Source organism: Myotis daubentonii, chromosome 1 (genome assembly GCF_963259705.1).
Source record: "Myotis daubentonii chromosome 1, mMyoDau2.1, whole genome shotgun sequence".
Lineage (NCBI taxonomy): Eukaryota > Metazoa > Chordata > Mammalia > Chiroptera > Vespertilionidae > Myotis > Myotis daubentonii.
In genome coordinates, this window is record NC_081840.1 from 51,738,504 (window position 1) to 51,754,165 (window position 15,662).

The following is a 15,662-nucleotide window of genomic DNA, read 5'->3' on the forward strand; positions in this document are numbered from 1 at the left end:
TGGAGCATCCTTGGAAATGCAGCCCAGTGAACACCGAGTTAAGCACTAATTGATGGCCTCCAACATGCTTCACAGCATTCCATTACCCAGCTGGGGGCATGGCAGCTGAGCCCGCGGGGAGCAGCCATCTAGCACGGACAAAGGGCCCTGGTTACTGCTCCCTCCCCGGCCTGACTACCTGCTTCCACCTCCACCACGCACTGCCCTCCCGTGGGCTCTGGAGCCTGCCATGCCCTTTCCCAAGGGTCCTTTTCTTCTTTCCTCAGCAGTTTTCTCATCATATGAGCGTGGCCAGGCCTGAGCCTGGTCTTTGTCCTCCCGGGGGGTCAAGGGGCCTTTCTCCGACTTGTCAGTTTGTTGTGTCTGAGAGTGAGACTAACTGGCTCCTCCTCCCCATTCTGACATTTAAAAAGGCATTTTAGTTACCATTTATTTATTACTTGCTGGACATTGCTAAGTGTTTTTACATACATTATTCCATTTACTCCTTACTAACTGTGTGGCTTTGGGCTTGTCACTTGACCTCTGTAAGCCACAGTTTCCTCATCTATAAAATGGGCTCACTCATAGCACTCACCTCCTGGGTTGCTGGGGGTTGAAGTGAAATATTCCAGGGGAGCCCTGGCACTTGGGGAAGCTGCCCTGTAGCCCTGCCCGCACCCCCCCTCTCCCCGCACCCCCCATGCTTAGTGAGGTGCTCACCACCATGTTCCTGGGCCATTCTACTCAACACCTTCCGTCTCCTTTGGGTCTCCTCCCTGGGGGTGGGGGAGGGCACTCCTTACTGCCTTTGCAGCCCCAGCCCTGAGCACCCCCAGCCCTGGGGCAGATATGTGTCCTGTAAACATGTGTGAAGTAGGGACGGAAATGAGGCAGACTACTTGTGGTCCTGAGCTAAGAATGTGGGGCGGCAGGACCCCATGTGGTAATATAAACACGAGGCTTTCACCTGGCTTGAGCAGAAACTAAGAGAGCTTAGAAACCTTTGGTCAAGAGGGAAGGACTTAAAGAGCTCCCCATTCTGAGTCCACGTGAGGGTGTGACTTACCCCAAGTCACAGTCATTTGGTGACAAAGTTCAGACTGTAATTCATGGCCACGGTTTGCTAGTGTGGGCAGTGTTTGAGCCACCACCTTAGAAAATATATTACCTGAGCCTTGGCTGCTTTGGCTCAGTGGATAGAGCATCGGCCTGAGGATGGAAGGGTCCCAGGTTAGATTCCAGTCAGGGCACATGCCCGGGTTGCAGGCTCGATCCTCAGTAGGGGGCGTGCAGGAGGCAGCTAATCAATGATTCTCTCTAATCATTGATGTTTCTATCCTCTTTCCCTCGCTCTTCCTCTCTAGAATCAATAAAAATATATTTTAAAAAAAAGAAGAAAGAAAAGATAGTACCTGAAACAGGCAGAAGACCCTAGGGAAGGCAGCCTTGTGCAGCCTGCTGGGTCGTAATTCCTCTCTGAGATTATTTAGAACCGGCCATCTGGTACCACTCCACCACCTTCCCCTTTTCTCCCCCGACTGTCCGGTCCAGGGCTATCCCTGTCCTTCTCAAGTCCAAGGACCTGATGAAGAATGCATCCAGACCAGGTGTATAGGGGCAAATACAGGCCTGGGAGTCAAATAGCCCTCAATTCGGAGCGCACTGCAACCTTTTACCAGTTTAGATAAGACAATTAGGCAGTGCATGCCCCAGTTTCCTTATGGTAAAATGAGATGAACAGCATACACTTTATAGGTCATAGGTTGTTATAAGAATTAAGCAGACTTAAGCAAAATGCTAGACACAGTAATTAGGCATATCAAACTGGTTTTGGGGCTAAGGGCTGTGTCTCATTTGCCTGCATATTTATTATTATTATTTTTTAAATGATGATTTATCCGTTTCAGAGAGGAAGGGAGAGGGAGATAGAAACAGCAATGATGAGAGAGAATCATTGTTTGGCTGCCTCCTGTATGCCCCATACTTGGGATGGAGCCCACAACCCGGGCATGTGCCCTGACCGGGAATCGAACCATGACCTCTGGGTTCATAGGCCAACACTCAACCACTGAGCCATGCCAGCCGGGCCTGCCTGCATATTTCTTCCCATTTTCCTGTCCCTGCAGTGCTAGCACACTGCCTTATGCGCAGTAGTAGGTACTCATTGCTAGCTCACTGCATAAGAGAGGAGTGATTTTGGGTTCTTTAGAACTTTGCGAGGTTTTGGGACCAGCTGCACTGGCCTGGCCTGGACGCTTGTTAGAAATGCAAGATCTTGGCTCCTGTCCCAGCTGGACTGAAACAGCACACTTCTTTGCTGAGCTCCCCAGGTGATGTGCATGCACATTAAAGTCTGAGAAGCTCTGCTTTAGGAAGCCTCGGAGCTGGGGAGGCTTAAAACTCCTGTTAAGGCAGTGAGCATTGTGGGGGATTTATAGGCCAGAAAACAACACGAGCATGCTATACATCTCCTCTTCCCACTCGCGCTGGTCTGGAAGTAGTTTCCTGGTTCCATGGAAACCCAAAGGACTCAGAATCACTTCTGCAAGATCCATAAAGGGAATTGAGCCAGCTTCGATGCGTGGCGGTGTGTGTGTTTTCCAGAGCAGACTGGTGTGGAGAGCATTTCTCCCTGGCAAATCGCAGATGTCGAGAGCAGCCTTTACTGGGGAGCCCCAGGTGACCGCAGTGTCCTGTGGTTTTAGATGGGGAAGTTGGGCAGGACCTGAGCAGGTTCTCTCGTACCTCTGGGATGTTTAATATGGTCTCCAGCAGAGGTGTGGAATTTGCCAGATGAAATGACTTAGAACTCATCGACTTAAAAAAAAAAAAAGGTGCATGTCAGCCCTTTGGTGAAGCGGCAGATATTCAATGGTAATTTGCCACCTGCCTACTCCATGCCAGGCCTGTGTGCGTCCTGGGGACACAGATAAGACTCACCCTGCCCTTGAAGTCCTCATGGTCTCATGGGGAGAGAGTGTGCTGGCAGATAATTAAAGAGCAATGAGCCAAGAGGTATGGACAAGTGGTCCCCAAGGGACCTGGGACCGTGGGCTCATCTATATGAGAGAAAGGCAGGAGTGAGGTGCATGCACAGTCAGGTGTCATATATCAACATTTTGGTCGATGACGGGCCGCATGTATGATACTGGTCCCATAGGATTGTAATGGAGCTGAAAAATTCCTATTGCCTGGTGACACTGTAACTGTCATAGGGTTGTAGCATACTACTCATATTACAACACAACTCATTGTGTTGATGCTGATGTAAACAAACCTACCATGCTAGCAGTTGTATAAAAGTACAACTCATACAGTTATGTACAGTTAATAATACTTAATAATGATAACAAATGACAATGTAACCAGTTCATGTATTTACTATACTCTTTTCATTATTTTAGAGTGTACTCTTTCTACTTATAGAAAAGTGTTTGCTGTAAAACAGTATGCCATGCTACACTAGCAGCAGCCTCATATATCCCCTGCTTACTACGCCTCTCGATTGCATCCTTTTCTCTTGTGCTGGATCTACTCTCCTACTGTTTTTTTATGTGAGTGGTAGCCTCGGAACAATAGGCTATACCATATAGCCCAGGTGTGCAGTGGGCTGTACCGGCCAGGTTTGTGTAAGTGCACTCTCTGATGGTCCCACAGTGACGAAATCGCCTAATGACACATTTCTCAGAACTTAGCCTCACTGTCGTCAAGCAGTGCATGATTGTATTCATATATTCATACGTAATAGAGACAGAGAGAGACAGAAGTCAAATGGTTCTGCAACACACATGCATACAGACATGCATATACTAGTATAGAGATAAAGCAAATATAATAACATGTTAACAATTATTGAATCTATCTGGAGGAAATATGATAATGCATTGTACCATCCTTTCAACTTTTTCTGTACTTGGACGCTTTTGTAATAAAAAGTGGGGAAAACATCAGGAGTACTACATCAACCAGGTGAGCATTACAACGGTAGGATGATTTGGTAAATAGTAAATGCTTACAAATGTTTGTTTCATGGCCAGCGATGCCTGGTTGCAAAGTGCTTCCACATATATGAGCCCCATTCACCCTCAGAACAACCCTGTGGGGGTCTCTGGTAGTCACCCCATTCACTAGTGGAGGCTTGGAGACCTTGGTGATTTGCCAAAGGCCACCCGCTGGTAAGTGGTGCAGCCGGGACTGAGACCCAAGTTTTTAGACTCCAAACCCAGTTCTCTTTTGTCACCCAGAGCCTCCCTCAGGAGTCGTGGGGTAACCCCTGCCTGTGCCAGGAACCGAGAGCCCAGACGTGCAGAGGAGCACTGGTGTTTCTCCACCCACTCATGCTCATCCTTGGGCACCAGCCATCATCGCCTCCTCCTTTTGGGCTCTGCTAGGGGTGAAGGAAAAGATGGCAGCTACCGAGGGTACTTTCTCAGGGCCTGAAGTTAGGGCGAGCCTAGGCAATGGCCTTGTTAAAGACAGCTTGTGTGGGAAGATTGCCTCTCAAGGCCAGAGAGAACTCCGTGTGGCTCACCCGGAGCAACTGGCGCCCAGCCAGAGGGCGTTTTATCACTTACCCACAACATGAGCCAGATAAATGGCTCCTTCTTGGTCTCCTGCCCATCATTGCTTGCAATGCCAGAAAGTCTTAATCTTGCTGTTGCAAGGGGCTGAGTCCCTCCACCACCAGTTGCCAGCAGGCTCCTGCATCCCCACAGCAAAGGCCCCTGTTTGGACTGGTTCAGAGCGTGTAGACTTACTACTCACTTTCCAATCTCATGTATATTTATAAGCCTCTTTTTCTAATTCTGAAGCCCCTGAGGAGTTGCTGAAGCTCAAAGAGAACAAAAATATATCTGTGGTGTCCCCAGGCCTAACCGAGTAACCAGGTCAGAACAGGGTCTTCAAAGTCTTTGCTGGAAGTTATGGGCAAAATTTGTCTCCCACCCATTCCCATGTCGAAGTCTTAACCCTCAGTATGTCAGAATGTGACTGTCATTGGATAGGCTCTTGAAAGAGGTAATTGTGGTTAAATGAGGTCATTGAGGTGGGCCCTAGTCCCATATGACTGGTGCCCTTATAAAAGGAGATTAGGTACTATTCTATCTAATAAAGAGGGAATATGCTAATTGACCCTCACACCATCACAAAGATGACAGCACTCACAGCCAATAAGGAGGGAATATGCTAATTGACTGCCACACCCTCAAAAATGGCAGCACCCACAGCCACAAGATGGTGGTGCCCTGTCCCCTTAGCCCCGCTGGGGTGGCAGGCCTTGCCGCGTACCTGCCTCTGGAGTCCCCCAGTCCCCTCAGCCCCCCAGCCACCCAGGGCTGGCCCGAGGCACAGGCAAGCCCTGGATGGTGGTTTCCCAGCTGCCCAGGGCTGCCTGAGGCTCAGGTAACCAGGACCCACCAAGGCTTGCACTGCCGGCAGTGGCAGCAGCAGCAGCAGCAGAGGTGTGATGGGGGCGTCACCTTCCCCTGATCGCTGGGTCGCCTCCCATCCCTGAGGGCTCTCAGACTGTGAGAGGGGGCAGGCCAGGCTGAGGGAGCTAGTGCAGCTATAAAAAAGAGGGATCTCTTACCCTTTGGGACAGCATGGATGGACCTGGAGACTATTATGCTAAGTGAAATAAGCCGAACTGAGAAAGACAAATATCACATGATCTCACTTATTTGAGGAATCTAATGAACAAAATGAATTGACCAACAAAGTTAGACCTGAAGCAGGGAGGCATGCAGCAGAATGATGTACCTTGATGTGGGGGTGGAGGGACTAGAAGAGATAAAATCAAAGAACTTATATGCTTACATGCATAGCCCAGGGACATGGGAAATAGTGTGGTAAAGACCTGGAGAGTGGGGGTTGGGTAGGGGCTGGGAGGAGGGGGATAATACTATCAACAATATAAAAACACAACAATAACAAAACCCAGTGCTGCTGGCAGTCAGACCATGATGTCCCCAAGGGAACGTAGACAATACCCACAGCGTACAAACAACAGGCCACAAAGACTCTCCACATCCGCGTTTGCAACAAGGTAGAGGGGAGGCCCCTCGGAAACCAAAAACGGGAGAGACTGCTGCGCCCGCACCAACGCTGGCTCCAGCCCCGCTGACGTCTTCCTGCCTGCTGGATCGTTATGGATTAAACCAAGCAAGAGCGAGTTGATAATAATCAATTAATGAAATGTGAATTAATTAACTAAATTTTGAAGAGACTTGATGATTGAATTGCTCACCCCCTCCCTCTGATAGACTCCAACCCAGAACTGCCCCTGCTTCCCAGGCCTCCCTTAGTCTCTGCAGCACAGCCCAAACCTTCTAAGAAGCCCCTCTAACCCTTGGTGCTGGGACCGCCTGGGTTTCTCCGAGTGTCCTCCTTGCCGCTGTGAGCTAAACAAATCTAACTTCCGTTTGACTCTGAGTGTGTTCCTGGTGGCCCTGGTTGGTGAACTCTCACATCTGTAAAATGGTCACAGTAATACCTGCCTCCTAGCCTTTCACAGGGAGGTTGTGAGAAGCAAGGGGTGTCATGCTGGTGGGAAGGAGATTTTAGAGCTGAAACAGCTACAGGTCTGTAAGTTGGTATGACGTGGAATTTCCAAATGGTTCTCTTTTCAGACCTAGAATAAGGTACTTTTTAAATGGAAGGTTCCTGTTTAAGCATCATCTGTTCTGTGTTCCTGCCTCAGTTTCCTGAGATTTGCTCATGGCTGGGCCTGTCTGGCAGGAAGAGCAGGAAGAACGAGTGTCTGCGGGTGGCAGCCAGGTGAGGCTGTGGGTGCCGGCCAGGTGAGGTTGTGGGTGCCGGCCAGGTGAGGTTGCAGAGCTGGTGACGTTTGAGCCCCACCTCCGCCTTTTCCTGGTGATGATATTGTCTTCTATCAGAGGGTGGCTGGGAAGTCAGCCAGGCCAGGAGATAAAGCCGTCTACCTAGCAAGAGAGGCAGCCAGCAACTGTGTCCCTTTGTTTTTCCAAACACCCACCTCAACAGAGACCCGCTGCTCCAGAATGAGGTTCCAAACTCCTTAGCATGGCCTCTGAGGCCTTTGCCTCCAGCCACTTCTCTTTTTGTGCCCCACCCCTGGGCCATAGCAAACGTCTCAGGGATTCCCAATTTTATGATCTGTGATTCAAGCTTTAAAAACTGATTCATGCTTTTCCTCTGCTCGAACTTCTGCTCCTTCAAGGCTCAAGTCCAATATCACTTCCTCTAGGAAGGCTTCTCAGCCAGCCTGTCCTGCCTCAGGGCCTTGGGATGTCTTGTACCTAGTTGTGCATTTATCACATTGTGTTGAAATTATATCACTCCCAATTTGTAACACACACACACACGCACGCACGCACACACACACACACAGCTATAGGGGGCTGGAGACACCATCAGTTGGGTAGCTTCTTGATGAATGGAAGTGAGCTTTTTCATTTTTGTATCCTCAGGGATACATGCTGTGGGGCCTGGTACACAGTAGGTAATTAATAAATGCTCTAATTTGCTGCTGCTGATCTTGTTTCAGCATAAAGCACGATATAGTTTTCACTACTTTGTCTTCTCTTGGGACCAGGAAGCGGGAACATTTGTTACTGGAAAGTTTTTCGAAATCATAGAAAGGCCACTCCTAGTCAAGTGAGACTCACAGGCCCTGCCCAGCTCTGGGTAATGCCCAGCTCATAGGAAAAGAATTTTCTTGATCCTATCTTCAGGCTGCCAAGGAGTGGTTCAGTGTGGATGGTTAATTAGCTATTGCAACTAGTATTTTTCCACCAATTACAGCTTGGGAATTTTTCCATTTCAAGAACCACTTTCTTTTCAGCATGATGATATTTTATTTTATGATATTTTATTGTACATTGTCACAAATATCTCGGGGTTTTATATTATTTGGGATTTGGCTACCCCTGAGGGAGGTCAATATCCAGGATCAACAGATGTTGATATTTTGCCTCTTCCCCAAGGAGAGGCAGGCATGAAGCCAGGGTTGCCCTGGAAGCTTGCGTTGCTTCTGTGGGAAGAGCCCCAAGTTCAAGTCCTGTTCAAGTTTTGCCATTAACTCTCTATTTTGCTGTTTTAGTGGTTCTCAAGGTGTGGTCTTCAGACCTCCAGCAGCACTTGGGAACTTGTTAGAAATGTGAATTCCTGGGTCCACCCAGGTCCACTGATTTAAAAATTCTGCAGATGGGGCCCAGAAATCTTATTTTAATAAAATTTATTTAAAAAATTTAATAAAATGTGTTTATTTTACAAATAAATAAGATTTAATAAAACCTTATTTGAATAAGTTTCTGATACACACTAAAGTTCAAGAATTTCTGATCTAGTCAAATCCCTTGGTTATATCATTTTGACGTAAATTTATTTTTAACTATTCAGGTCATTAAAACAAATATACTATAGACATACTTTAACATTACATAACATTTGGAGGAGATGAATATTCAGATATAAACTCAACTGAAGTACGAGCATTTTTTGTACACTTATTTTCTTCTAGTATTTTTTCTCTCAAACACTCGTATTTTGAGAGTTGTAATCACAGGACCCCCACAATTAGGCATACTGCTTTTGGTCCACTAAGCACTGGAACAGAAATACTACTCAGTGTTGCCACTTTTCTATCTTCATAAGAACTATTTTCAATGGTCCCACAGCCCTTCACCAGGCCCCCGAATGTGAACTTGTATATGTGGAGGTGAAAATGCGGTGGACAGGCAAGGAGGCCTCCCCTCTGATGGATTTGATTGCCTCCTGTTTACTTCTCGCCACTACCAGCCTCCCAAGCCCACTGTGAAAAATGAAACTATGAGTGTTTCTCGAAATAGAATCATGAACAGAAAGGAAAAGGAAGTTAGCCAACAGTCCTGAGTTTTCCAGAGTCTTCCAGAAGCCTGGATTCTCCCAAACCTGAAACTTTGAAGCAGCCCGGAGGGCAATGTGCTGCCTAGTGGCTATGTCTAAGAATTACACCTCCTCTTGAGCAGCAAGGCTGGCACCCTGAACCTCCAGGGCGGGAGCAACTGGAGGGCGGGCCCCAGGCACCACTGCCCGCCTTACCATAGCAACCCCACTCCCGGCAGAAGTCTGGCCATGACCCCCAGCCTGCTTGGCAGAAGTCCAGATGTCCTGCCTGCCCCTGGCCAGCCCCTGTCCTTAATGGGCTGAACCCCAATCTGGGGCTGAGAGTGCCCCATTCTGAAATGGATACCCTCCTTGGACCAGCGTACAGCCACCTTCCTGGCAATGAGAACTGCTGTGCCCCTGCCTGTCTGGAGCCCATGGATGCCAGGGACACCCTAGCTGAGGTCAGGGTGGGTGGTCACATCCCCTTGGAGAATGTACCTGAGACTGCTCAGTCCTGTCTTGTGAATTAGACCTCAAACCCCAAGCATCTGGCCCACCTCCTACTCCCTCCCCGTCTCCTTGCTGACTTGCCTGCGAAGACCCAGCATGCCTTGCAGCATTGTGCCCGCTGGTACGGAAAACAGGGCAGAGAGAAGGCAGAGTGGGGATCTTGGTACTGGACAGATGACTTTTGGCTGGGCCACTCGGCGATTCATGTGTTCGGGTCAGTTTACAGGCTCAATTCCTTCAACAATCAGCCCTCTCAGTTACTCTGAAAAATGGACTATTCACCTGGCCCAGAATGAAAGGGTATGGGTGTGAGTCCTGGGTCCCCCTGTGAAGGACAAGCAGGTGGAAAACTGGCTGCTGTCCTCTCACTCTGGCTTGTTCCTCCAGGGGTGACACCCTCAGGAGGCTCCAGACCCGCCCAGCGTAGGGCCAGGGCGTCCAGCAGGGGGCAGATAGGACTTGGCTGGAATGAATGCTGGGCTGGCCTTCTGCGGATCCCAGCTTCCTGTACACCCCCAGGGGAATGAGCACCTCTGGATGCCTCTGGGTATTACTCATGAACGAAGGAAGGCCGAGGGCGGTCAAGGATTGGCAGGCCCTCTGGGAAGTGATTCGGGCCTGGCTGTGCCTGTGAGGGGGGTGGAGTTGGCAGGTCTTAAGGGACAGGGCCTGTTCTCTTTCCCAGGAGTCCTCTCGGGACAAATCTAGGGCCAACTTTATTGCAGATAATCAGGGTCTCTTTTTTTTTTAATTTAAATTTTTTCTTTTACATTTAAAAACTTAACAGAACACATACTCCGTGGCCTTAAAACTCTTTATATTTCTTTAAATATACTTTGAATTCCTAGCAATATGTAGGTATAGAATTTTTTTTTTTAGTCGTGATTCAACATGTAGTTTATTTAGTCCTTTTTTTGCCCCCACCTTATCACATATAAAATTTCCTCATACTCATTTCTAAAGCTACAAGCCCCGTTGTTATTTAACTTTTTCAAGGTCCCAGGTCCCCCTGATAATTGTCCAAAAGTTTTGACCTCTCTCCCTCACTCAAACATACACCCAGGAGGTGCCATCCCAGGAGGCACTGAGACGCCCTCAGACTCATGCCTGCGCTGGGTTAGGATCCCCAGCGTTAAATTGTGAGTGTTGCCCTAGCTGGATTGGCTCAGTGGACAGAGTGTCAGCCTGTGGACTGAAGGGTCCTGAGTTTGATCTAGGTCAAGGGCACATTTCTGGGTTGTGGGCTCTATCTCCAAAACCGCTTGGAACTTTTAGTGGTCGGTGTTTGAAACACTGCTTGTTTGAAAGACTTAGTAACTAGCTGACCCCTCCGCTCTTGGCAGTTTATTGTTGAGCATTCAAATTGCTTCCCGTTTGCAGTTGTGAGCCTGTGTTTTTGTTAATACCTTCCTACTCCCGCCAACCCCTTCCCCCTCCCCCCTTTTTTCCTTCTTCCCAGAGGCCTATTTTGGGAAGGTGCTTGGGCTTGAAAAACTTATGCACTTTATTGGCTCTGTACCTTTGCTTAGGAAAGACTCGCTCTCTTTAGTTCAGATTCCATCCTGCAAGACCCCTCTCAAATGCTCCCTCCTCCCAGAAGCCTTCCTCCCACCCACACTTGGAAGTAAACTCCTCTGTATCCCTACCTGCTCTTTGTCTAAGTACCAGAGTACATACACTCGGTGTCTGGGGACCAACAGACATTTATTTCTCAGAGTTCTGGAGGCTGGAAGTCCGAGATCAGGGCGCCAGCATGGTCAGGTTCTGTGATGACCCTCTTCTGGGGCCCCTTTTATAAGAGTGCTAATGCCATTCATGAGGGCCCCACCCTCATGACCAAATTACCTGCCAAAGGGTCCACCTCCTAATACCATCATATTGTGGGTTAGGATTTCAATATATAAATTTGAGGGGACACAATCACTTAGTGCATTGCACTCCTCTCTAGTGATACTCAACACATTCCATATTCTAGTTGAGAAAATTTTATATTCACATCTTATCTCCTTTATTAGACTCAGTGGTATACTGCATGTATTTGAGAATGGATCATTTTAATACCCCTCTGCTCTATACGACAAAATTATTTTCAGTAATACTCATGCAAAAATCATTAAATATCACAATTTTCTTGATTTGTTCTTTAGTTTTAGAGCAATGAACACTTTTAAAAAGAAGAATACATTTCAATTTTAAAGATACTCAAATGCATTAAAAGTACCTCCTGTAAGAACTAAATTTTTACTTACCAAACAAAATATTACACCTCACGGTTTGCTGTAAAATCTGTTTTACTGTTTTAAATGTTAAACACACAGACTCTAAGTGTCACATAGGATAACAGAATTGAAGTTCTAGATTCTGTTTCTTTGCCTTTACAATCACTGTGCTATCATTTTCCACTTTGTTTAAACGCAGGAACACGCAGTCAGGACCAGAGAGTGGAGGCAGGAGATGACCTGGGTGAGCTGGGAGGACTCTGAGCCACTCCACCCAGCCTCTTGCAATGAGCACACGTCACCAAATCTGTGTCAGAGGTCAACTGCTTACCTGGGAGTTCTCTATATTAATGGTGACGGAGAACATCATATTTATTAAAGGGTAAGAAAATGTGCTCATTTGAAGTTTACATATAGATTAATAAAACTCAACAGTAACCGGAGCAGTTGTTTATAATGTTGCCCAAAACAACTATTTTGGAGGGGAGCAGCTTTCTTCCTATCCCTGACATCAGTTAGAACTGTGATCATGAAAGGAAGATCAACTTTAGTAAGTTCTATGATTGCATGTACATTCTTTATGCATGGTGGTCCCCTTGTTGCCGGTTTTCGGGGCAGATGGCTCCCATCTTCACCCCCCAATTGGACACTGAGCCCTGGTGGGCAGGGGCGGCTGTGCACTCACTGATGGGCCTCCTCTGCGTGAACACAGAGGTTCTGAGTGTGGGCGAGACCCCAGCACCGTCTCTGAGGATGTCCTCCCTTTTCCTACCTATGGGGCTGATTTCACTCATGCACGTCAAAGCAACATGTCACAACAGATTGGATACAGAAACGGATGGGAGAATTTAGCTGTCTTCCATTAAGCCAGACATTCAAGAAATTTCTTGGTAAAAAGTATCATTCTTTTGATTTACTTTGTTATTGTCCAGAAAATACAAGTTATTTTTCATAACATCATGTTATACAGGTTAATGTGATTAATTTGTTATTTTTAAAAGCATTAAAATGTAAAAATGTCTCCGTTTTAGTCTCTCTTATGGTGAATATTGATAGCCTAGTCCAGTGATGGTGAACCTATGACACGCGTGTCAGAGGTGACACGGGAACTCATTTTTTTGGTTGATTTTTCTTTGTTAAATGGCATTTAAACATATAAAATAAATATCAAAAATATAAGTCTTTGTTTTACTATGGTTGCAAATAGCAAAAAGTTTCTATATGTGACACAGCACCAGAGTTAAGTTAGGGTTTTTCAAAATGCTGACACGCCGAGCTCAAAAGGTTCGCCATCACTGGCCTAGTCCAAATAAAGAAGCTCTCTGGAGTTCTAAATAGTTCTTACGGATGTAATGGTGCCCAGAGACCAGAAAGTCTGAGAACCGATCCACACTGCCCAGCCTTGCATGTGGCAGATGCTTGCGCATGCCTGTTAATCAAATGGGCGACTGAGTAAATGGGCTTCAGCTGCTTCTAGGATTTGAAGCTGCTGCTGGAATTGGAGGGAGGGGCAGACACCTGCGGGCAGTGGGGGTGAGTAGCTGGAAGGTGGGGGCTGTGGGGACGTAGGAGCAGCTTCCATTTCAGGCAGTGATGGCAACACCAATGGGCTGGGCCTGGGCCTGAGGATGAGGGTCCTGGTAGCTCTGTGTCCTGGGGGCTCCAGGAGGTTCCCCACATCCTGTGGCCCTTAGTGCTGGCAGGCAGGAAAGACTGTCCGAACCTGCCTCCGGGGAGAGGGATTGAGCAGAATGGTTTCCTAGGGACCCTGGCAGTCACAATAGAGAGAGAGGTCTGCAGCCCAGATCAGACAGATTAACCTCTAGATGCCTCTCCCTGCTCTGCCCCACGGCCATGGACCACGCTGCTCCACTGCTGGCTTAGGTGACCGCGCGATGGGGGTGGGGTAGACATTTGTGCAGCTCTGGCTGCATTAGTAGGTCCATTAGTAACGTCATTAATAATAAATGGAGGGGTGGGGTTATAAGGTCCTCCAGGGAGTTCTTTCTGGCCCATGACTAGTGACAGTTGAAGCTTGGTGTGGACCAGGGTTTCGCCACCTTGGCACCAAAGACATTTACCTGGATAATTTGTCGTTGTGGGGCTGTGGTGTACATGGCAGGATGTTTGGCAGCATCCCTGGCCTCTCATCTCTACGTGACGATAGCACTCTCTCCCCAGCTGTGACAACCAAAAATGTCTCTGGACATTGCCCAGTGTCCCCTGGGGGTGGCGTTGCCACCATAATAGATCCTCATTGACAAGGGATGCTTGCTCCCCAGCAGTACCCAAGAAGGTACACACCCACCTCGTGCACGCAGATCTGGCTCTCTCCTCGCAGACAGAATTCTGCCAAGAGAGTCTGCTCTCAAGGGAACAAGAGGCCTCCTGACTCCAGTCCTTTTTCCTGAGGACCCCTCCTGCTAACTGTGGCCACTGCCCTCCACTTTTATTTTAATTAAAAAAAAATATTTTTATTCATTACAGAGAAGAAGAGGGAGGGAGCAAGATAGAAACATCAATGATGAGAGAGAATCATTGGTGGGCTGCCTCCTGCATGCCCCACACTGGGGCTCGAGGTCGCAACCCGGGCATGTGCCCTGGCTGGGAATTGAACTGTGACCTCCTGGTTCATAGGTCAATGCTCAACCACTGAGACACACTGGCCGGGCTCCCTCAGCTTTTAGACAAACCAGGTCCCAGGAAAACAGCAGCTGACCAGCTTGGGCTTTGTCGAGAGTGACGTGTGGACAGAACCCTGCAGCCCGGGGAGGCAGACCTGCCCTTCCCCCTCCACCTCGGACACTGATGGCTTCCAGCTCCCATGTCTCCTCTGAAAATCAGTCTGGGCCAATCGACAGCAGAATAGACAGATGAAGAGTGGCGCTTCACACCATGGAATGCAACAGCGCCAGAGGAACGAGTCACCAGCACACACGCACAGCTGCAGGGACGAAGGTCACCAACATAATGTTGGTGAAAGAGGCAAGAAACAAAAGAGCACATACCGTATGCGCCCACCAACAAAAAGTTCCACAAAAGGCAAAATAATCTATGCGAAGGCTCCAGGGCTGCACAGGAGAGGCTTCTGGGATGCGGATTTGGATTGCGAAAATGTATTAAGCACTTTATGACATAGGCACTTTCCTATATGTGGGTGTCATCCTATATAATAAAGGCCCAGCAACTGAATGGCAGAATGACCTGAACAACCACGGCCCCTCGCCCCAGCTGGCCCTGCCCCCCAGCGGCCCTCCCCCCAATCAGGGGCCTCCATCAGGGAGGGCTGGCTGGACCCCATCAGTGCGCGAATTCGTGCATGGGGCTTCTAGTACTTTAATAAACAGCAAACAAACAAAACAACATTCCAAACCAAAGTTCAGGACAGCCCCTTCAGCAAAACCCTGCAAACCCAGGGAATAAAGATCACCAGCAATTTGGCCAGCATTACTATCATTTTAGAACATGGCTTTGTAAATTGGATGTGTATGCAAAATAATTAGCATTAGTGGCTGGCACACGAAATGCTCAGTGGACAGTAATAAGTAATATTAATATTAAGTTATCAACTGACCTAGGGTTCAGAATCATAATTAAATACAACGAACAGCCCTATTTCTTAAAGGAGAAATAAGGGTTCTGGAATTTTCAGGTACATTCTGGTTAGTAAATTCCTGATTCTCGGTGTTTTTTTTTGGAGCCTCCTTCAAGCATAGTCTTTGAGGAAAGAAAAAATCTAAGCCTCTACCTTAGCATTACCAGTCTCTCACCAGTAACCAGCACAGAAACAAAGTTCCTCAGGCCAGGCTTATCTGGCCACATTGTTCGATTTATTTCGTATCTATCGTTTATTGATCCTGTGCACTGTTTGTTCAGTCAGGAACCTGGAACCCACCTACCTGATCAAGCATTTGGATCCCTTTGGCCATCAGTCTAGTTTGTGAATTCACAGACCAGACAGGCATGATTGCTGGTGGATTCCCCAGACTCAGAGTAAAACTTGGGCAGGAACAATGAAGTCTAGAGAATGTGCAATGGTATCTGTGCGTTAGACCTGACCGGAAGCAGGACTCTACACATTCCCTTCTTGTCCCAGAGAGCTCGTGC

General features: G+C 47.8%; 1 protein-coding gene across 2 annotated transcripts in view; it reads right to left on the reverse strand.

Annotated features, from left to right (window-relative positions):
• LIPC (lipase C, hepatic type) overlaps positions 1-15,662 on the reverse strand; it is a 152,551-nt gene that overhangs the window by 109,949 nt on the left and 26,940 nt on the right. The window lies entirely within an intron of this gene.